Source organism: Columba livia, chromosome 10 (genome assembly GCF_036013475.1).
Source record: "Columba livia isolate bColLiv1 breed racing homer chromosome 10, bColLiv1.pat.W.v2, whole genome shotgun sequence".
Taxonomy (NCBI): domain Eukaryota; kingdom Metazoa; phylum Chordata; class Aves; order Columbiformes; family Columbidae; genus Columba; species Columba livia.
The window spans coordinates 8,764,433-8,787,773 of record NC_088611.1 but is presented as its reverse complement, the minus strand read 5'-3'; the positions used below and the strand labels follow the sequence as shown (position 1 = coordinate 8,787,773).

Genomic DNA, 23,341 nt, shown 5'->3' with positions numbered 1-23,341 from the left:
AGCAAATACAACTTCTGATTTGCTGCATTATTAAAAAAATAAATAAATAAAAACAAAGCTTGAAATGCTGATTCTTTCTGCTTGCAAAAATCAGCATTTGCTAAGAAATTCTCCAGAGAGACAAGATCATTTATCATTTGATAAAGCACACAAAAAATAAATTATTTCTTCAGTATCTGTTTTGCCAGATCATTTCACATAAGCACCAGGGTAAGACAGACAGTACTTCACTGTCAGAACTTTTAACGCTCTTCATAGATTTAGGCGTGGGGCTTTTTTCTTGCATGGTAACTTATCATCTAGAAATAACACACCAGAAAGCAATCTATACAAAACTCAGGTCCAAAACATTTAATGCAATCCAAGTATTCGGCAGCAAAAAACATGCAGCTTCAGTGACCAAGGTAGAAAAAGAAATACCCTTTTGAAGCAAGAAAATTTCAGAAAGGTACCATATGCCAGCTACAGTTTGAAATTTTACTCCTTGTCTTTTTTTCCAGTGACAAACATGATCTTTGTGTTTCTATTTTTATTTGTATCTATTTCTGTCAACTTTTATCTAAATCAAGATAACTGCCTTTATGCCATATAAAAATATATTTCAAGTTACTCAGAAGTTTGTAAACAGTCCTTAGTCTCAGTCTTTTGACAAGTCTGGGGCTGTTTTGTATGTGTACAGAACAATACAACTATTAATAATGAAAATTATTCGCACTTCCCAGGATTTTCAGAGCAAATAAATTTCACTACCATCCTGATTAATGACGCTTATTTACTCAACAGGAATGTTGTAACAACCCTTGAAAAGTAATCTGTCAGTTTGTGTTGCATATTAGGAACTGATACATGCCTTTGAGTTGTACTCATAGCTATAACTTACATAGTTGCACAAACTTTGTAAATGTTGCTATTTGAGAGTTTTTGTCTCATGTTAAATATATATATGCATGTATACACTTCTTTTGTTTTATAATGAAAAAGAACCAGTATGCAAATAAAAGATTAAATATACATTCAAACTATTCATTATTTCCATGAAAAAAAATGTTTACTCCATGACATTATAAAAAAAAAAAAAATAAAAAAAAAAACAACCAAGAAAACCCCACAAAACAAAACCACCCACACACCACAACACACACAACCAAAGAACAGCACACTAAAAACACTTTCAGATGTTCAAGTCTCAACATTGTAAACATAAACTGAGTTTACAGAAACATACACTTCTGACTAAATTACTAAATTTTAATTTCAATTAATATCAATTGCCCAGTAGAAAGGCTGTGCCTTGCATTGCTCAAACTGTTGAAACTTGCTTCAGACACTTTGCCACATCAGTCTTACCAGTGACCCCCTCTGGCACACAAGAGCCACATGAGTTCATTGGCTTACTGGAACTATTTTGATTATGTATTTGAAATGTCCTGACAATCAAGTATAATCAACAAATGAGTCTACAAGGCTGCAAAAAGCCTGCAGCTAATCCAATTTGCAGCTCTTTAGTTACAGAGTCAAAAGTGACATCAGTCTTAAACAGAGTTCTTAGTTAAGTCTTAAGCTGTAAACTTCTGGATTTCTTCATTAATGTCAAGTTTCCAACCCAAAGTAACCTTAGATTTTTAGTTTGAGTTCTTCTAGAGTGTAGGAATCAGAAGGCTGATGGTATAACGAATTTAATGCGTCAAGAAAAAAATGCATTGAGGCTTTTTGTTTATGATTTTTGTTATGTTGGTTTTGTCATTTGTTTGGGTTGTTTCTTGTTTGCTTTGGGTTTTTTGTCTGTTTGGTTTTGTGCTTTTGTTGTTGTTGTCTTTCTCTTTCCCTAATCTATTCCTCGTTACAATCTAAAAACAAAGCTCACATTCATCTTTTATTGTCTTCTCGTTGTATAATATTTTTAAAATTTTTATATTATTAACATTACTGCACAAAATTTACGGCAAATAGCATTTGTTCAGGCTGTTTTAATGACACCTACCTTTTACAGTGTGAATGTTGTGGGTTTTATGTTTGTTTGGCAGAGTTGGTTTTGGTTGGGTTTTGGTTTCTTTGTTTGGCAGGGGGTGTTGTTGTTTTGGTGGGTTTTTTTTGTTGTTTGTTTGTTTTGAAATTATAAGACACAAAGCCTACAATATACATGGAGTAAACCGACAACGCAGTCAAATTAAGTGCTGCCTTACACCATTAGCAGTTCAATTGAAATTAAAGAAACTATGCACAGTGCAAGGCTTTCCGCTATAACCAAAACATGGCTCTGAGCCTCTGAATCAAGACTAATGATATAAATTGCTCTTGATGTGGAAAATCTATCACAGCATTTTACAAGACAATTTTATTTTAAAACAATACCCCTGTTCAAATTGATGGGACGCAAACTGTGAAAGCTCAAATCTTAGGTGACGCGAGCTCCTGCTCTGCCACACTTCACACACATCCGTTGCACACATGAGAGATGGTAGACCAATTCCTAGCAGAAGATTTGAAAATATACAACACAGCCTCTAATGTTTCATCTGAAGTGAGGGGTCACTAGTTATATATGCAGTGTCGGAATAAACCTGAATTTTAAACCACATAAAAATCAGCCTCCAGAATTACATGTGCCTGTGAGTGGGATCTGAGCTTCTCCACTGAGCAGAAGGGTATTCATATGGCACTACCACAGCAGAGCTATCAAATACAGATGGGGCCCTTCTCCGATAGACTCATCTGTGAATCTCTCCCAAGTAAAAAATTTTGTATTTCTCATTATCCCATTGACCCTGTACTGGTGTGGTTTGTTTTGTTGTTTGTTTTAAACTAGAGTGTTGCTCTTATGTTTTTATTATCTGGTCCTCCTTACCTTAAAACACCTACAGTGGAGCAACTGTAAAGGCCTTAATAAAATAAGCAATAGTAAGAGTTATTTTTATTTTGCTGTTGAAGGCTGGTGAGCATTTGTAAACAAAATTAATTTAGTTCAGAGCTGATGTAGAATTTTTCACCCACAGAGCTCCAAAGACTTTATAAAAGGAGCATCTATCATCATCTCCATTCTGTACATGAGGATACTGAAATATAAATAAATTCAGTGACATCACCAATATCACACGACAGTTCAGAACTACAAAGAGAACAAGGTCTCTTGGCTACTCTTCCAGTGCCCTGCCCAACAGACCACAGATAACTTCGTTGAGTTCAGCTTGAACTGCATGGACAGATGAGTCACAACGGCATATTCCTCCTCACCTTGACATTAGAAAGCTCCTTGATAATTGGGAGTTTGTGTTACACCACATTACACACTCCTATTAACCTTTACTGAACCAATTTGTGTTGATGAAATCCATCAGCAATGACCAGTGTGATGGCACACTCATTTTCTTTTCTGCAGAGAAATGTTTGTTCACTTCATCAAATGACTCCAAAGACCTCCACATTAGCCTGTCACATTTGACTCTTGTCACACACTGGTGTCCAAGGAATTCCTGTTGCCTCAAACTCCCATTTAGTAACTTCATAAAATACACTGTGAAATGCAAAATATTGAAGTATTTGTTGCATCCTATTTTACTATGATTTGTTAATCAAAGCTATAGCCAAAGATCAGCTATTCTGGGAAATTTATTATCAGCAGAGTTGACAAGTTACTGCTTTCCTGGCTAAATAATTCACTCACAATGTAAGTATCTTACAGACATTGCAAGGGCACCATATGTCCAGTACATTTAATCTTTACAGAGGTATTTACTTCTGACCCATGTTTAACTCCTTGCTACATGCAAATGTTACAAAACCAAATCAATTAAAGCATTAAGCTGAATAGTAATTAAAAGCAAACAAACATTTAAACCCAGTTCCTGACTTAACAATGTTCCTCTGCTGTGGCTGTGAAACGTTTTCACATGAGACATGTCCTCAAACCTTTGCACAGCTAGATACGTATGGGAATACCACGTAAACAGCAATAACGGGAAGCCTTGAATATATGCCTGGTTAAAACGGTGGAGCTAGTGTGGAAAGATACGAGCTACTCAACCATATAGATTATTTCCCATCACAAAATTTAAAAGCAGCAGTCATTTTGGTGGTGCATGAAGTATAATATTCTCTAATAAACAAAAAGATAAGGAAACACTCCAGGAGTTTCAGGTGCTTGCTCTCTAAGACTAATTCAGTTTTTCAATTTTCACTTGAAGCAGTTAATAAGCCTCCCCATAACAACCATCACCAAAAATGGGTGATCCAAATAACAATCTAGTTAGGAGATATAAGCCTAAGCAGTCAAACAAAGGGCAGGAATACACTCCCATCCTTCCCCTCCAACAGAGTTGCTTTGGGGCAGGGCCAACCTGGGTAACAAAACCTGTTTGCAAATATTTGTCTTGCTGCTGCCTCCAGCCTCCACTGGCACAGGCTCAGGGGTCTTCGGACTCTTTTGCAGAAGAGTGCCAGCTCACCATCTTGGCCAACTATAAACTCAATCCTATTTAAAATGGCTGAAAAATCAAATTACTGTCTTGTAAATTCTTTTAGACATGTGAAACATCTTCACAGGCCAGCACGGGTGTTGTAACAGCCAGTTAACCAAGACTATTAAAAACTGCTTTAGAAATATATTTTACAAAAGTTATCTATGCAATTATACATACATTTGCTTCTATTTTAGAACAGAGCATATAAACCCCTCATTTAAATAAAAAAAAGAACATTCTGGAACTTCCCTGAAGACTCTTTTTTCTATAAAAATGTACTTGATACTCTTGAAAAAACTCACTACAGTATTTCACATGAACTGCTTTAAACAATGAAGAAAAAAAATCCATAAGTATAAATCTGCAGAATCACAATATGACCCAGAGGACATGTTCATTCAAGGCAAATCCATCAGTATATTTTCAGGTGAAAGCAACTGTATCAGTGGCATGTACATCTAATCTGCTCATCACAGAACTTTGAAGAAATGTGAGAATGCAGTCCTTTCATCCTGGATAGTTATTCTGAATGGCTGAAGATTCAGAAGTAGGGAACCTGACAATTTACTGTTTCCACAAATATCTCAGCTGGGATGAGCTAATACAACATCATCTTTTGTATACCAAACTTCATTGGTCTTCTCTGAAAGCCTTTATGGTAACTGGAAACAAGGGCAACCAGAAGAGAAGGTTTGCTTTGTGCTGTAAGGTCACAGGATACATCTACAAACTAATTCTATCAGTCTTTCTTTGTAATTTTTTTTTCTCATTACACTTCCTTTTATCACCGTGTCTCTCCCTCTCTTATTGTTCCATTTCTGCAGACCTATGCCTGCATTAAACCCAGCTGTTTTTCTGGGTTCCAGTATTTCTATTTACTTTTATTAGACATTGCTTATTTTCCATCTGAGAAAAATTAGATAACTGTCTCCCTAAATTCCATGGTTACTCCTAAATTTAGGTTTTTAGACGGGTATCAGAATACTATGTATCAAAGTGGACTTGTAGGAATAAGAAAAAGCATAACATCTGAATAACTGAACTCAGGCACCTAAATTTAGGCTTCCAATTAATTTCATCACAGAACATGAAAAACTATCTTCTTTTCAAAAATCTGAACTCCCTCCAGTCATATCAAAGCCAGCACTATCAGTGTGTTCTCAGCAAATCAGTCCTCCCGCATGTGGTTTATGTGTAGATGTCCTGAGAAGACCAAACTATAGTATTTGGCACTGCCTGGAAGTGTGAAAACACATTTGTGTTTTTGCCATACAAGCTAGTGCTTTTCACTTTCATGTGTGATTCTCAGTCACCTATAAAACTTCACAAGAAACGGAGAATGAGTAGCCTTTCTATACATTTAAGTGGAGTAGTATATTCACCATGATTTCTTTCAAAGCCTCATAAAACAAACTGGTAACTACACAAGGAAAAACAAAAGGTTAAAGTTTGATTGCCAAACCACATTCAATTCAATACTTAATAACTGCCTTTTAAAGAGTGTAATATGATATAAAATAATGCCCTGTGCAACAGAACTTGCCCAGATCTTTTCCTCTTTGGACTGCTTAGCTCTAATGCATATATTTAGTCTGGCCTCTGAAACACTGGCATGCGGTTAGCTCCCAATATGCTTTTTTCCCCGCAGAGTCTTTTTCTTTTTTGCACTTTCAAAAACAAATCTTGAAACCTAGTTAAGAAAAAGTCCTGTGCATAAAACAACACATCAAAACCACAGACAGAGCTTTATTTGTAGGACTTGCTTTGTTTTTCTTACTGAAAATCGGATGAATAATCTACAGAATAATAGCCTTTGTATCTTACATCACCAATACTATACCAAAAGCAGATATTCCAAAAGATAATTGCAAAGAGTAAATAAACACACTAAGAAATTTAATATTTTGCAAATAGTGAAGACTATCAGCCTCAGTTTTAGTCTTCATTTTCCCCCCAAATTGAAAACACAAGACATTTTATTTAAGTGTACATAACTTCGTAATAATAGCACCTTGATCCAAACATATGTCAAAAACTAACCAGATCTGGGCACTCTGCTTATAAATTTGTATCATCTCATGTCTGTATTACAGTCTCTTCTCTTTTTCCCCTCTCATAAGAAAAAAAAAAAAAAATAAATTTATTAACAGGCTAGAATAGATTTTTGTGTACTTACGTGTTAGCATTTGATCAGATTACAAACATTTCAAAAAATCACCAGTTTAGTGCTCATTTTGCAAAATAAAATATTTTGCCCAAATTTAACCAAATTAAATCTGAATCAAACCTATCTCAAGTTCAAGTGTAGATCACATTCTTTTTCTATTATTTACAGAGCTTTCTACGTGCAGTTAGTTCTACCACACATACACAAACACTGAGATACTTATTCAGCTTTTGTCTGAGTCTCAAAGAACAAGAAAGTTTTTTGTATTTAGGAATTCATTACATTACCAGAGCTCATCTCACCAAAAAATAAAGCATATTACATATAGCACCACAATAGGTCATTGCTATAGCATAGAGAAATAAACCATCCAACTTGAGAATCTATAAAAGATGCGTAACCTAACACATTTATCAGAAAAAGTATGGAGCTTTTGCACTAGAAAGGACCCAGCAACAGCTTTGTTTTGCTTGGTCAATAAACCACTATTAATGATAATGTGTCTATGAATTAAAGATGCATCAATCTGCATAGCAGAGAATAGAAGCCATGAATAATAGCCAAATCAATACTATGAAGTCATAAAGAATACAATGTGCTCTCCTCCAGGCTAATGGTAATTAATTTACTTTTTCTCCCTTCACACATGAGAGGAAGCTGGTAGAAGAACACTAATCACATAAAAGTTGTGAATTAGAAAAAGAACACACACTGTTATCTCCTTACTGTATCTTTTCTGTTCATATGCTTATAGCACTAAAAAAAAAAAACAACAAACAAAATCTCAAACAAACACCACACCACCAAAACACACACACACACCACTTTATTTGCACACATTTAGAGAAAGCAGCTTGTGTTTTAGCAACATATGCATATACTGGCTGATATTTTCAAGTACTACAATTTGGAAGTTTGCTTCTTAAATAAGAGATTTGTTTTAGCTAGGATGTTCATTAGTATAAACAGACAATGTCTAAAATCACATATTGGCAACACATACTCTAGTAGGGAATATGTATATAGAAATGTTTTAAGCCTTATGCGGTTCATTATACCATAATGGAAAGCCTTAGGACTGAAAAAATAATTTTGCTTGTGTTGAGGCTTAGTTTATTTGATTCAACTCCACTAGGTAATTAAATAATGCCTTTTTTGCAATTAAAAAAGACCATGTTTAAGTGTTCAGCATCTAATGGAGGCATTCCTGTCTTAGGAAATAAAGATTTGGTAGTCCTGTTACTTTGAGGGACTGGCCCCAGACCAGCAAGCCTCTAGAAGAGGAAGTAAGATAAAGCTACTGGTTTTCTGTTTTTAAAATGAGTGCCTTTGCTTTCTGAATAACAGATTTTTTATACTCACTGTGTTTGAATTCTTTCAAGTACTATTTTTGCACAAAGTAAACTTCCAATTGCTACAATTAACGACATTTTCACAAAGACATCACAATTAAAGTTTCAATTTTTAAAATATATTCTTCATTATAACATTCAAACTGCCATCAGCAGATTGCTATTTCATTGTTTAATAAAAATACACTATTTTGCTAAACCTCAGAATATGGAACAAAGTCACCTGAATCACAGGTTACTGCTAGTCAATCTATTGATAAATCCCTCTCTGCTCACCACAAAGCAATGACCTTCTTGGTGAACATATAAGTAATTAACATATACTTAAGTTAAAATCACAAGTTCTATTGAAGCAGGCAGAAGAAGTCAGCACTTAAAGCTACCTATGTGTGAATTAGAGTCCCAATGGTCTTTTTTGATTCTCAACACATCCTCGTGTAGTTTTGCTAAACTCATATCATCAAGCTCAAAAAAATCTAACTTCTGAGACTGAGCTTGGCCTTTGGTTGTTTACTGGCAGCTGTGTAAAAGATTCATAATGTAGGGTCACATCTCCATCTTGTGAGCCATCTAAAAAAGTTTTGCTGTGAAACAACATAATACGTATAACCAAGGGCAGAATACTCTTAATTTCCAACACCAGATTTTGTCATGTTAACCTGCTGAAAATGTATAACAATTATATAGATTCTTATTAAACTCTACCCTGCAATGTAAACACCCTGAATTACTTGCAGGTTTCCTCCTTTCACAAAAAAAAATACAATTTGTCCCTTATTATTACAACTGTACAAAGAACAGTGTACATCAATAAAATATAATCGTGGCAATGGGACACTCTGTTTGCATTTGGAGGTGCGGCAGAGCCCGTGCTGCACGCACAGGACTGCCAGAGGCAAACATCTGTTTGTGCAGTTCCAGTTCAGTAGTTTAAGGAATGAAGTATCACCTCATTACAGAACTGCCATGTATGAGTGAATTTGTGGAGCTTGCCCTCCTCACAGTCAGACAGTTCTAATCTCCTTGCAAACCACAGTGGCAGCACGGAGATGAAGTGTTAAGCTTATCGGGCCTCATCTGTACCATCACCTACTTAGTTAAGCCCAGGCCATCCATTTCTCTGTCATTTCTTTGTTCCCGAGGTGCCTGAATGCATAATAGCCACTAGCAAAAGATACAAGATATCTGTAAGACTTCACAAGAACACCACCTACATTTTCTTTTAAACACGAACTGAAAACAATTCACAGTTTTAATCACAGGTTGCACTACCTGCATTTTTTCCATATACTAGAATTCTACCTTATACTATGATGATATAACCTGTTACAATAAAGCTATTAATTTATTTTATATCGACTTTCATTGTTTGCATAGAAATTACTAACTCTCAAAAAGCCTGTGTTGCTATTACAGTATAACAGGGTTCTGGTAATTGAAAATCTTTTAGCATTATAAAAACAACTTTGTACTCAGCCATTCTTTTTTAGCATCATCAAGCAAACCACTGAGTTTTGTTTCAGTCACAAAATAAGGATTTTTTTTTTCAGTGCCTTTAAAAAAAAAAAAAAAGGCATCAAAAAAGGTTGCCTTTAATTCCTTCAAAATAAATCTTCCTTCTAACCATTTGTTTTTAGTAACACAACTCTGATTTCAAGATCATGATCCTCTATGGATTTTTATTTCAGGAATAATGTCTAAAACTTTACATACGAGCAACCGCACTCACAAGATATCCCTAACACTTGACAGGAAAAACCTGAAGTGGCCTCTAACGAAGGAGTTTGAAGGAGTTTGAGGTAGGTAGAAAACTCACCCTCAGATCTGAGGCATTCTGCTGTTTTGAGAGCATCTGAGCCAACACAGTAAACTCTAAGGGGAGAGGTTTGAGGTCTCTTCTTCCTAGGCAATTTCTGGAGCCAGGGGACTGAGATGGACTAACCATCAAGGTCTCTAGTTACCAACTGACTCTTCCACTCTCTCCCAAGTATGGTGGAGTGATTACTGTTAGAGGTGTGTAAGTACTTCTGAGAAATGCACATGAGGAGACACTAACGCCATTCCAGACCCAACGTCAGTCACAGCTATCAACCGCAAACAGGGAAAAGAGCTATTATGGTTGTCTTCAGTCTCTGGGGTGCTGGGAACAGACAAGCAGAATGTTGCTTATCCTCACGTAACCCTGTACAAACAATGTGGCAGCATTCTGATCAGATTATGTATCAACTACACCAAAACTCATCTAAAGGGATTCTGAAAAATGGAAAAAAGTCCTTTTGCAAGAATAGCTCAAGCCTGCACACAACACTTCACTATTTCACATCTACAGAGCCTGTAAGGATTCCTGAGCATTATTTATGTTTTAAAACTACTGATGGTGCCATCTTACATCTCTACATGTCTCCACACCACCTTAAGCAGGCATACATTGAAAGATGCCTTAGTAGAAATGGGAATGTTTTCCAGCCTTTACAACAAACAAAACAAAACAAAAAAAAAAAAATCACACTGTTCATAATCAGCAATTTGCTTTTGGCTTATTCTTCAAAATTTTCCTGTTCCAACTGGAGATTAAATGTCAAACCACAAGAATACTGCAAACCACTTCATCATTTACTCCTTGTGGGTCAGAAAAATAAAATTATACATCTATAAGGCAGAGAGAGATAGAGAGAGAGGGAACATTTATTGTCATCAGATAATTTCACAATAACAGCTTACATTAAAGAATGTTAATTTGATTCCCAACAGTTTTAGAGCTTTCTATCAATACTGCATTTGAAAAGAAGTCAAGGAATAAGCATACAGATACTCCAGTCACACTCCAGCCCATTTATATCCTTGCTTCAAATGAAGAGTTTTTGGTGATAGTTTTAGAAGAAACCTGTGGTTGATGTAAGCTCATTCCCCAAACAAAGAACAGAAAATTGCATTAATTCACCACTGAAGTAACTATCTACATATGGGAACTTAGGTGCCACAAGGTGCGAAATAGCACACACTACCAAAAAAGCTACTAGGAGCCCCAACAAAATGACATTACTAAATAGTGGAGCAGAAACTGAAGATGCCACAGGATATCTAAATGTGCTCTTTCTAATCTCTGGTATTAGAAGTGAAAACATGCTTCTAGAAAACCAACCTTTTATCATATATCCGTGCTTTCCAGTAAAAAGTAATGATCAGTTACCAGATTTAGAGTACTTTGGTGATCCTGATAGCTGCAGAAACATCCTCCACTATACGTTATGATTTCTTGCCAAAACAGACTGAGGATACCCAAGTTACCACTATGTATTTTTGAAAAGTGACTCACTCCACCATAAACTGTTTATTTCAGAATTAGTGGTTAAAGGAATGACATTCTCTACCACTTCTGGTGAACCATTAACATCCCACTAAGAATACCAGTTCTAGATTATTTTCTTCTCCCCATCTGGTTCTGCTGACCCAGTGTGTAAGATCACTCCCTGGAAAAGAAGAGCCACAGGGACAGGATGAGGCACGTTTCTGTGAGGCCCCTGGAAAAGTCTCTGGTTACTGCGGGATGACACGAGCAAAAGTGCCAAAGCACACACCAGCACAGCTGCCAGGAAGATAATGTCCTAATGCAACTGTTCCTGGATATTTTACTGTTATTGCTTCTGTAATCTGCATCTCTTTGTTCCATTAATTAGCATGCAGTGGCTATAATCCTGTCCAGAAAAATCTTTGTTCCTAGATAATAATTTCACTAACGAGCAGAAACATTTTACAAATTCTCTAACAACAAACGAGTCGAGGCCATAATCAGCTGGTCACCTTTGCTTTTCCTTGGAATTCTTCAGTAATCAAATTTCTAAATTATATCAGTTAACTACTAACAGCGTATGAAAGGATCAATAAATTTAGAAAAGATATCTGGTTCCATGACTCTTAGAGCTTAACTTTAGTATACTGTCTGCACAAAATGTAGTAAATTCCCTTCTCTTCTGATTTAAGAGTCATATATGGACAAAAAGAAATTATAATAGGTCCTCTTTTTTGCACGGTACATTAAGAGTCAAAACAAAGCACTTGCTAAATGACTACTAAGAAGACAACACAAATCTCTTAAGCACTGTGGGGCTCCCTCCAGCAGCCTTCTGATGGAATTATCTTAAGTTTTCTGTGCCTTTATTTCCTCATAAAATAAATTAAACTTGTCTTATAGGAAGGTTTGATGCTGAAACCGCCATCATTCTTCAAAATCTTTGTACAGAAGGGATGTATAAAGATTTAAAATATATGATTCATTTACTAAAATTTTTACAAAGATCTTCTGAAGATGTTTGAACTTAAGATCTTCTGAAATAGTTTAAGAGAACTAAGTATTAGCATATATCACAGAGCAAACTGAATGACTAAATATCCAAAAGTATCATTAAATTTATTTCTACCCCAGTAGGATAACTTAATCAATCAGATCTTTGTAGCTGTGTCTGAAAATGGAGTTCCCTTGAAAATATTTTGGTAAATAAAAGGCTAGCTTTTTTTCCTAAAACAGCTCACTCACACTAGATATACAATATTTAAGACTTACTTAATACTTCTATTTCTTTCCCAATAATTTGTAGTAAACACATTTAGACTCCTAATTATTTATTATTCTTCCAGCCACTGGTCCTGGCTTGTCACCCTTTACAGAGGGTTAAATTGCCAAAAAATCCTTTATTATTCCTAGTTTAGTTTCACAAATTGCATTTGAAGAAATCATAATTTTGCTCAATAATAAAACAACCTTCTGGACAGGCAGTATATTTTTTTTTTTTCTTGAATATGAGACTTTTAATTCTATAAAATGAGGGCTACAATATAAATAGAAGCCTGATATTAACTGTCCCTCTAGAGAGGTTTTAAATTTAAGAACACTGAACTGCCACGTTATTAATATTTTCTTCAGAATTCAGGTTTCCTTTTACGTATAAATATATACTGAGATAATAATATATAAAAATTATGCTTTGTAGTTCTAATATTGCTGAGATAAGCATGATCTATCCAGTTTCAGGCAATGCTTGCAGTAAATAATAAAATCATCTGTAATATTGGGGACAGAGGAAAGGAAATCTCTCAGAAAAAAATCTTACCACTCAAGCTTAAAGACATTTGGAAAAATCAGTCATTTTACCAATAAATACAACCTAATAATAGTCAAGCAGACTTTGCAGAAGCATTTTTAAGCTCCCTTGTTATTTGAGAGCAACTATGGAAAATTTAAGTCAAAGGGATTTTGGTTTTGCAGTAAAATTAGCATAAATGAAACCTGGAGTTACAATGAAGGCTACAGTCTTAGAGGAAGAGTGGTCTGGTGGTTTAGATATTAACCTTGGACTCAAAAGGATTGGGCTCAGGTCCCAGCTCTGCCATTAAGTTTTGCAAAAACTTCATTTAGTCATTTAATTCTTCAGTGCTTCTGTTCTCGAGGTATTAAACAATGATGCTAATATTTCCATAGTCAGCTTCACCTTGCTCTTCGGCTTAGTCTTGCAAATTCGGCAGAAAGCAAAGCCTGTGAAGAAACCCAGTAGCCCAGCCCCAAGAACAATTTGTTTCAGGGCTGAGACTTAGTTGCTGTTCTGAACACTTGGCATCAGTCTCTGTGTGGTGCAATCCCAAACACCACCAAAAATCCTAGGAACTACAGTAACACACGCAGTCAATAATAATAGCATTCCAGTAATAACATTTGCCACATATACTGGATCTGCATAAAAGGCAAAGGCTTATTACATCAATTGCTAAAAAAAAAAACCTCCTAGCTAGCTAACTTCAAACCTAATATAAAAAGTCAAAAGGCAAAAAAAAATAGGGGTTTTCCTTGATTTTGGTTGGTTTGGGTTGGGTTTTTCTTGCTGCTTTTGTTTTGGGGTTTTTTGTTTGATTGATTTGTGTTTGGTTTTGCTTTCATTTTTTATATATTACCATAAGTATGTGTCTAAAAAAGTGAAAAGAATACAGGTTCTTGAGTAAAACTGGAATCTGATGGAATAAAGCATACTTGGCATAATACAGAGAAGATACACACAGACTAAAAAGCAACACTCCTTAGGTAGGCAAGAACACAAAATACCTGTCATTCTGAAGTACTGTGATACATTCAAACAAACAAGAAAAACATCTTTGTGTGTTTCTCTACCACAAAATGATTACCCACATAATCTGATACTCAGTTTGTAAAACTAGTTATCCACTTGAGTGTATGGTAAATATCTATCATGAAGCATCACAAGAACTTTATATCACTTAAAAATAAAACCAATGCTTTTCAATGCTCTATTTTTATTTCCCCCTACAAAGAGCTCTTAAGAAACGTATTGCATAAAAATATTTTCCAGTCACTACTTAATTGAAAACTGCACAACTCCACAAAAAATAGAGGCTCAAACAATTGTAGTTAGAATCACAAAACACTTATTCTCTATTTAGATTCCATAAAATCATGCACATATTAAGCTAGAAGTATTTCTCAAACACAGTGTAAATGAATCTAAGCTGACTGATGGGCCATCAGTCTTCAGACATTTAAAAAATACAGTCCTAAAACCATTCCAACAATAGCTTGAGTATAAGTTTGCAGTAGCTTGAAAACAAAAGCTGTTATTGTTCCTATCAATAAGCCAGCAAGAAAAAGAGAGAGAATGCACATGAGAGCCCTCATACCCTCAGTAGAGTAGGAAGATGTAGAGAGACACTTTTAAATGGGAAAGGCAGTGAGGATCATGTGTTGAGCACACAAAAGAAAAATATCACATGAATTTGGGGTCATGGAGCTTGCACTGGAATCAATTTCTTTTCTGGGCTCCAGTGATGGAGCATCACAAACCACCCAAGCTTCACATTTGAAGTTTATGTCAACAGCAGAACTTCTCAGTGGAATTATGGGTCTGTAATTCACAGTTGTCACTATTTATTCTATATATTATGGTTGCCTGAATTTCATTTGCACAAAAGATGTGCTCATTACCCTGGACCATTATGTACTTGCATAAATCATCATTTCTTTTCTTCTAAAGCAGAGTGTGCAATCCATCCCGATGGACAAACAACAAAATCTAACTGCCTAAGCAATTTTCTTGTATGGCATATTTCTCCAGCCCAAAAATAATAGAGAGAGAGTCCTACACAAACTATTTGCTTCTACAAGTTCCCACTGAGAAATACAAAGCGCCTAGCTATAGTCAGCTTCTTGGAAATGATAATAAATATATCAAATGGGGAAAGAGATTCACATATTCCACCAAAATAAACCACAATGTTAATACAAACTTTTTTTATTAACCATAGGTAAAAAACTCTGTGAAAATGAGGTACAAAGAAAGCTGAAGCTACTAAAACAGTTTGAAAGAAACCATGTCTTTACTAACCAATTTCATAATGCTAACACGGGGGCAGAGGGGAAGAAACAAGAAAAAAAAATAACTAGCCTAAAAAAACTTCTCAGGTAGGAGTTGGTGAATCTTTTTTCAGGGTTTTTTTTTTTTCCTTCATAAAGCTCAAGGGAATTCTTTTCCTTAATACATTAGATGTGAGTGTTCCAAGTAATTTTAAACTCAAAGAAATTTGCATATATAATATGACACATTCCTGCAAACCCTCCATCTACTTGATCAATCTGAAATCAATGCAGTTCCTACTTGTCTAAATAGTACTCACAAAAGTAGGAACAGCCAGACTAAGATCTTAAAGTTAAAAGCATTTGTAGACTGCAAGTAGTCCAAAACACTGTAAAAGTAGTATTAGTATGGAACACAAGAATCTATAATTCAAGCAGCAGTGAGACTCAGACTTGTATACAATATAAATGCAATGCAATGCACAGAACTAAATACTACTACAACTAAATAAAAGCTGTGAGCAGTCTCATATGAAGTCCCAAAACCTGCAAAGGTCCTGCAGCAAAGTAGTCCTTGACAGCACTTTGAAGAGGTGTAACAGAAATATTCAATATTGCTTTATTTTATAAACATTTACATTTTATCTACTCTATTTGAATTTTTTACTTACTGCAGCTTATGGAAAAGGTGAGAGGTTCCAAAATACAGATATTCTGTAATATCCTATAGCCTGAGGACAATTCAATATTTATGCTAAGAGTGAATGTGCACTAAACAATGCCTTGATGTGATCACTATCATCAACTTCTAATAATCTAAAAATAAAGCACTGTAGGAACTCTGCACTGCATTATTTGTGTTCTATTTAATAAAAGCATAATCAGTTTTATCACTATTTTAAGAGCTCATCCAACAATTACAAATCGCTAATGCAGTATATGTTCTTTTTCAGGAACTGATACTGTACTTCCCATTCCTACAGTGGCTCCAATCCTCCCACTCGCAATTTTGTTTGAGGACTGCAGGTCTGAAAGTGTCCCGAACCATTCCTCTCCTTGAAAATCTACTGAAAATACAGATTCATAGAATTCTAGCACAACAATTTAGCACAAAAATTCAGTCATCTGTATACAGACACTCATCTGTATTTACTATATGGAGTATCGATCCAGATCAAATAATTAACTACATTTTACCATGACAATTTGGTGGCCATCCCTGCTCCATAAATACACCACCGAATTTTTTTTCCTGGAAGAAAGTTCCTGCACAGGCATGATGGCTGCTTTTCAAAACATAACAACCAGGTGCATTTCCACTAATAGTTTTTTTTACATATTTCCTCACATTTCCAGCATAAATTCCCCATACCATGCACTAAGTCTTTACATTTTCTACTCCAAAAAATCGGAAATGCTGAAGTCTCTGTTTTGGACCATTTTTAAAACTACATACACAAAAAACATTACTATGCTAGGACCTGATGCACTATTTTCAGCTCTAACACCAAGCATATGAAGGAATTAAAGAGTTTCAACTATTTCAACAGAGCAGAACACAGGGCTATACACTTATAAATCTATTGAATTCAGGAAGAATCAGTAGTAAACTGGATTTTGGGGGGGGTGGGGGGGGCGGCGGCGGGAATCGAGATGCTTCTATTGCACAGAGCTTTTTCATTCTCTTCCGGCTCCCAGCAGCTGCTGACTGGGCTCCACTCACTGTCATCACAGTGGCAGCCGCTTTGGTGGTTGCTCCACCCGCATGGCTCTGTCCTGCATCCAAAGGCAGCGCTGGCAGCTCCAGGCAGGTCTGCTGGTGAGAACTCAAGGTAGCGGAACAGCCACGTCCCTGCTGTTTTGATGGATCAGACCAAGGTGAGGAGTTCTCATCCCCGGATCAATGCGTGGGAAGTGGTGCAGAGCCAGACTGTTTGTGCCCCAGGAGGTGCTGAATCCCTCCTGCATTTGTGCTACATCTGCTCTCAGCTCCTTTGCTCCTGACACGTTATTAAAAGCTATTAGCTCTAACTCTGGAAAACAAAACAGGAATTTTCTAGCATAAAAATGAGGGTATGCCCTGGATGCCTTTGAGCATATGGGAACATCTGAGAACACATGACCTGCTACGACACCTTTGAGGACCTCCTAAGCACACGGACTCAGTCTCACCACAGTTCACAGCACTCCTGGATGAGATCCTACAGCAAACCAGTGCCCACAATTCTTCTTGGAGAAAATGAGTTGGCTGCTCTCAAAGCCCAGAAATTTAGTTCTGGAACAAAAATACCTAGTATGGACAGACCTAATGTCAGCAGAACACACCAGTGTCCATTAGGCTTTATAGTGCCAAGATGTTCACGTACTCCAGCTTGTCTGGTTTTCATAATTTAGCTTCATTCTCAAAATGCTCTGAGAATAGAGGCACAGAGAAAGAAAGAAAAATAAACTAATTCCTACTTATACACTAAGCTTCGGGCAGCCAGGCAGCTCTCAGCTGACAGTCGGTATTTTGTGGCCACATCAGACAAATAACCAGTATCTGTGTGAGACTGATAGATGGTGGTGAATGAAAGCAGAATTTTGATCCATTTTTCTAACAAGTTTTAATCATACAAGGCACTGTATGTGCCAACATTTATACTATCCAGGATTAAAGCAGAAAAACAGAAAGAAAGAAACTACAATTTCTGGAAACTAGCATACACGTGCAGGCATGCAGGGTTTTTAGAAAAAGTCTTTTCCAATTCAGAAACAGACAAACATAATCCTTAAATCTGCTAATCCGATCAAAGCAGTTCTATACTGAGCACTTGCTACTTCAAATATGGCTGTTGGGAACAGAGACAAGTTTCTGGTTTTCAAGGCAGCATTAGGTTCAGTTTCAATAACACACTCAAATTTCATAACTGTACCAGATCCAGAGCATCAATAGTCACAGAACCACCTCTGTCCAAGTATTTTCCACTCAGTAGTTTTCAACTCTGTGGTTTTTGTTATATCTCTCTCTTTCCTTCATTTTTTTTTTACAGCATCTTGCTCCAAGTAGGCAGTCTGTTACACAGGGGTGAACTTCCACTGTGTATCAAAGTGCAAAATGCAGTTCAGATGTAGTATTACCATATAAGAGAAAAAGAAGCCAAGGTCTGCCTGCCAAAGCTCTCGAACAGAGAGATTATGTTTTTCTTTTTTGTTTATCAATTTGCTCTGGACAGCACAGAAAAAAAAACAAAAAACACCATATCTCACAGTTTCAGCTTCGTGTCATATTTTCCTCATGATCATACTGTAAACAGACAAATATGTAGCCTTCACTATGGAAGAAATATGAAAAGTCTGTAAGTTAGATCAATGATTATTTTAAACCTACAAATCTGGGAAATTTATCACATGAAAAAATATTATGTAAATGTTCTTGGTGGTAATTGTACTAACAATAGCTACACATGATAATGGAATTTTTACATAGCAATAAATAGAAGCTTTAGTACTGATTTCAAGGAAAAAAAAGTATGAGAGTAAATAGATAGTTTGGCAAGGCTCAGAAAGTAGCAGAATCTGTTTTAATCATGTCTGAATTTGGTTTTGATGTTCAACTCTCAAAGTCAGCCAGTTTTTGTTAAAAATACATATCAACATTTAGCAGTAAACTGATAAATTTTTGGGGTATTTTGTGTTTTGTTTGTTTGGTTTGTTTTTTTTCATTTTTTTTTTTTTAAAAAAAACAAACAGATACCTACTGCTACACACATGAGCAGGCACAAAATCCTATTTAAAAGAGAAACTGGAAGTAGTAAACTAGCTGTGTAACACTCTTGAAATACAAGACCCACCAAAAGCAAGGATCTCAAAGAATTTCAACAAGAAAACTCATTTCTGCTGTTCAGAAATGGAAAGCATTACTTGACATTCAAGCAGGGGGATATGTTCTCTGCCCAGAAAATTTTTGTCTCAGGTGAAGCTGTCCAGACTGAAGATAAATAGCACTTTTCTATATCTTTGGGACAGCAGCAATATACTCCAGCATGCTCGGTCCTACATAGCTATTATTCTACCCTGCAACGCTCCCTCCTTTCATCTCTAAAGGGAAACCATGTATTTTGATTTTCTTTTTCTACTTCATGTAGCTGATAGGTCTTTCCTATGAGAAACTAGAATTACAAGACATTTATCAAAGCAAGCAAGCTTTTGAATTTCTTCTCCTTACAATTTAATAAAACAAGCTAAAAATCAATACATGTAGAAACAATCTTAGAACTGCAAGTGACTGAGGGTGTATTACATTTGATACCGTAGATAAAATAAAACTCGACTGATCACAGATCACATAGCATAATAGCGACAAAGCAGACAGGATTATGGTAATTAAGAAGTAGACAGATCAATAGAATATCTGGTATATTTTGGAAAGTCAGCAAGTAGCAATTTTTTGACTTTTGGACCTACAGAACAGTCCTATACATTTTCTGCTGCCCCAGGACAATCTATCTTCAGAAAAGAGCTTTGTTGTGTATTTAGCCTGGGGATGAATTAAAGATAAATGTTAGATTTCAGCGAGTTCATTGCAAAAAACAATCTCAAGGAACCAATCAAAGCTCAACCAAAAAAATGAACTTTAAAAAAAGAGAGCTGGGTGTTTGGGGGGAGGATGTTTGGAGTTTTTTTGGCAGTGGCTTGGTTTGGTTTGGGGTTTGTGTGTGTGTGTGTGTGTATGTGTGTGTGGTGATTTTTTCGGTTTTGGTTGGTTGGTTTGGTTTTGGTTTGTTATGTTATGGGTGGGCCTTTTACTTTTTTTTTTTCCTTTTTTGAATTCATGGAAGCACAACAGCAGTTGATTGATTTTTGTGTGTGCTTCTTTAGGAGAAAGTATGATTTCCTGATAGATACATAAACCTGAAATTGTATAGAAACACTCAAAAAAAAAAAATCAATTGAATTTCAAAACTTTTGTCTCGAGATAGAATTGAAAGAATAAGATCCCTACTGACTGTTGCAGCACAACTACAGGAACAGGAGAGCAAAGCAAAATATCCCTGACACTTTTTTATATTTGCTACAGTTGAGCCACAACTGGCCCTGGACTGATTTCATTCGGTTTTGATTCATGCCTATATCCCAGAAATCCAATTTAAACTTCAAATGTCAGTATAAACTTAAACTGGTTCAAGCAAAAAGCAACCAAATATAAAAACAAACTAAAAAAAATCCTCTTGATTAATAAAGAACAAATTTTTAGCCAAATATTCCATAAAACATTTTGTTTCAGTTATTTAATGCAACTCAAAATACTTTTTTCTTTCTACAGAGGGACACTGGTTTAAACAAACCACTTTTTCCAGGGTGTAACATTTCTTAATTCTTCTTGATTCTGTGGACACAGTACTAATTACAGACCTTAGAAGGTACCTCTAGGCTCATGCATAACAGTATTATGCTCAATAAATAGTCCCTGAACACTTGTAAAACATCTTTTAAAAGTTTTTGGTGGATGTAAAAATAAATATGGATCAAAGTTTTAATTAAATGTACTTTCAAGTATTTGTTTTACTTCAATATTATTTCAAAATTGTATATAATATCCTTATTGTAAAACCATTCTAAAGAAGATCTCCTGTTAAAAGTGATAAACAGTCAAAAGACAGTGACAGGGAAACGATGCGAATGAACTTTCTTCACAGGTCAGTGAGAAGTTCTGAACTGTTTCTTCAGATAATCACTATTCTGCAAACAAAAGCTTACTCAGTTTTAACTATGATGCATATTCAATATTTGGCATTAAATTCTTTGCATTTTATGAATGGCAAAGATGAAAATGTACAGCAAGTTAATGCATGTAATGCAATGTAGCTACACACAGTGTAAGTTAAGTAGAAGCCCACCCCATATTTGATGGGATAGCTATGCATCCTCAGTCTATTGTTTTATTTCTTTCATTTTTTCTAACATGAAGTACTATTAATGACTAGAAATACCAGCTTTGTCATTAGACAAGTGTTCCATCAATATTTTGTAAACACTTGCTCGGGAAACACTTCTCCAGCAAAAGGAGAGATTTTCAGTCACAAGCAACACCCATCTTACCAGTAATTTTACACCAGATCATTTTCCTTTAATGAATCCTTGTTAACAAAGATGTCTTTAACATCAATGGGAATAGCTGAGAGGAGAGCACCAGAGGAAATAATAAGGCTCAAGATGTTAACTAGAAGGTAGGTTTAGACAAGGATCAGAACTACTAGATATTATTTGCTCTTATTGAATTTTCTTTAGTATTATACAATATTAATAATTGATCTTTGTCATTACATTCAGGCACATAAAGTTAAAAAAAAAAAAAAAAAAAAAAAAGGCAAAATTCAGCAACACAACTCTACCAGCACCACCACAGCACCCGCTCTGTGCTTTGGAACAGACTCTTTGCTTTTATTGTCGTTAGGGGTCCTTCCATTGACATTACAGTGCAAATTTGGAGTCCAGGCCTGAAAACCACCCACATAAGCAAACTACCCCCAGCCTCAGTTCAGCAGTTCTCTCCCAACACTCCCAGGAGCCTGGGCTGCCACCTCCCCGGTACCACCACTGCCCTTGTCCCAGAACCCAGCACTGCCCACCCTCAGCCAGGTGACAGGCTGGGAACAGGCACCAGCTACAGCCGCAGGCACCACAACAGTGACAGAGGCACGTGCACACCTGATGACTTACTAGGAAAGACAAAGAGTGGAGCTGAATGGTACAAGGTCAGGCCAGACTGGACAACATGGTCCAGTGAGACACAGTGGCCGTGATGTTTGCTGATAGATACTATTGAGGTTATCAGTGCCTAATAATTCTGGTACTTAATAATTAGAATAGCACCACATGTTACTATGCTACTGATCATCGCTAAAGCATAACGCATGAGACAAATGTGGAACATCGGGCACAGATGAGGAAGAAGAGGCCTCATGGGATCAGTATGATAAAAGCTGCCAGAATACATCCAAAGCCCTTGCAGAGCTTTGTTAGGCAAGAAACAAAAGTTTGTCTGTTAAGTGATATTCTTGAAAAATAAACCATCTGTGCATCTGCTTAGGGTATGCTAAAAGCTGGTTGGTAAGTGTTCCATTGCTGGAAGATTCACTGGGAAGACCATAAGAAATCAATTCAGTTGTAGCATTGAAACACGATGAACAAGTCATTTAAGAAGCATAACCTCACCCCCCACACCATTTTACAGAACATATCTTTAAAACACAAACTACGATCACAAAAATCCCACTAAAGTCAACTAGATAAGCAGTATTTTAAAAGATTGACCATCTGGTGTGCTGATGAGAGAAGAGTGGCTTTAAGACAGGAGTTTTTTTTCCAATAAGCAGAGAGACATTAACCTTTATTTTTATGAAATTAAATCAGGGACCCTGTGCTGAGTACGTCACCTTGGCAAGAAGGTTGTTCCCAGTTGTTCACAACAGAAATATTAGCATCATCCTTATAAACATTTAAATCAAACACTGACAGACAGGATGGTGGACTGAGAAATGGCCAGTGACTTCCACAGGTATTTCTGTATTTTCCACATATAAACCAGTTTGCCCATACCCAGTTATGACTTTATTTTGTTAGATTCCAAATTGATACAGTAAACGTATATATGCATAGGAACATGCATACCATGCCAGTTTATAAGAAACAACTCCTGCCTTCCCACTGAAAGAGAAAAGCTTATATAAAGGAGAAAAAAATGACAAACCAGCATAAAGTTAAAAACATTTAAAGTCCTAATATATTAATAGCACAAATATTTTCAACTAAACCTAAAGCTGAAACATAACATCCTTAAAGTATAAGCACACAAAGTATTAAGGGGGACACAGTTTTTTGAACCGTACTGATAACCATCACTACATTATCACCATAAACATACTGCTTAGTTTCCATCACTTAATAAGCCAGTTCTCCAACCAACCATCAGTAGACCATAGTGGTATGGCACAGTACAACATTTATGTTCCTAAATATTTTCTTTTAC

At 36.0% G+C, this 23,341-nt stretch overlaps 1 protein-coding gene across 9 annotated transcripts in view; it reads right to left on the bottom strand.

Annotated features, from left to right (window-relative positions):
- The window catches only part of CACNA2D3 (calcium voltage-gated channel auxiliary subunit alpha2delta 3), a 458,229-nt gene that overhangs the window by 338,944 nt on the left and 95,944 nt on the right, over positions 1-23,341 (bottom strand). The gene's annotated exons all lie outside the window — the stretch shown is intronic.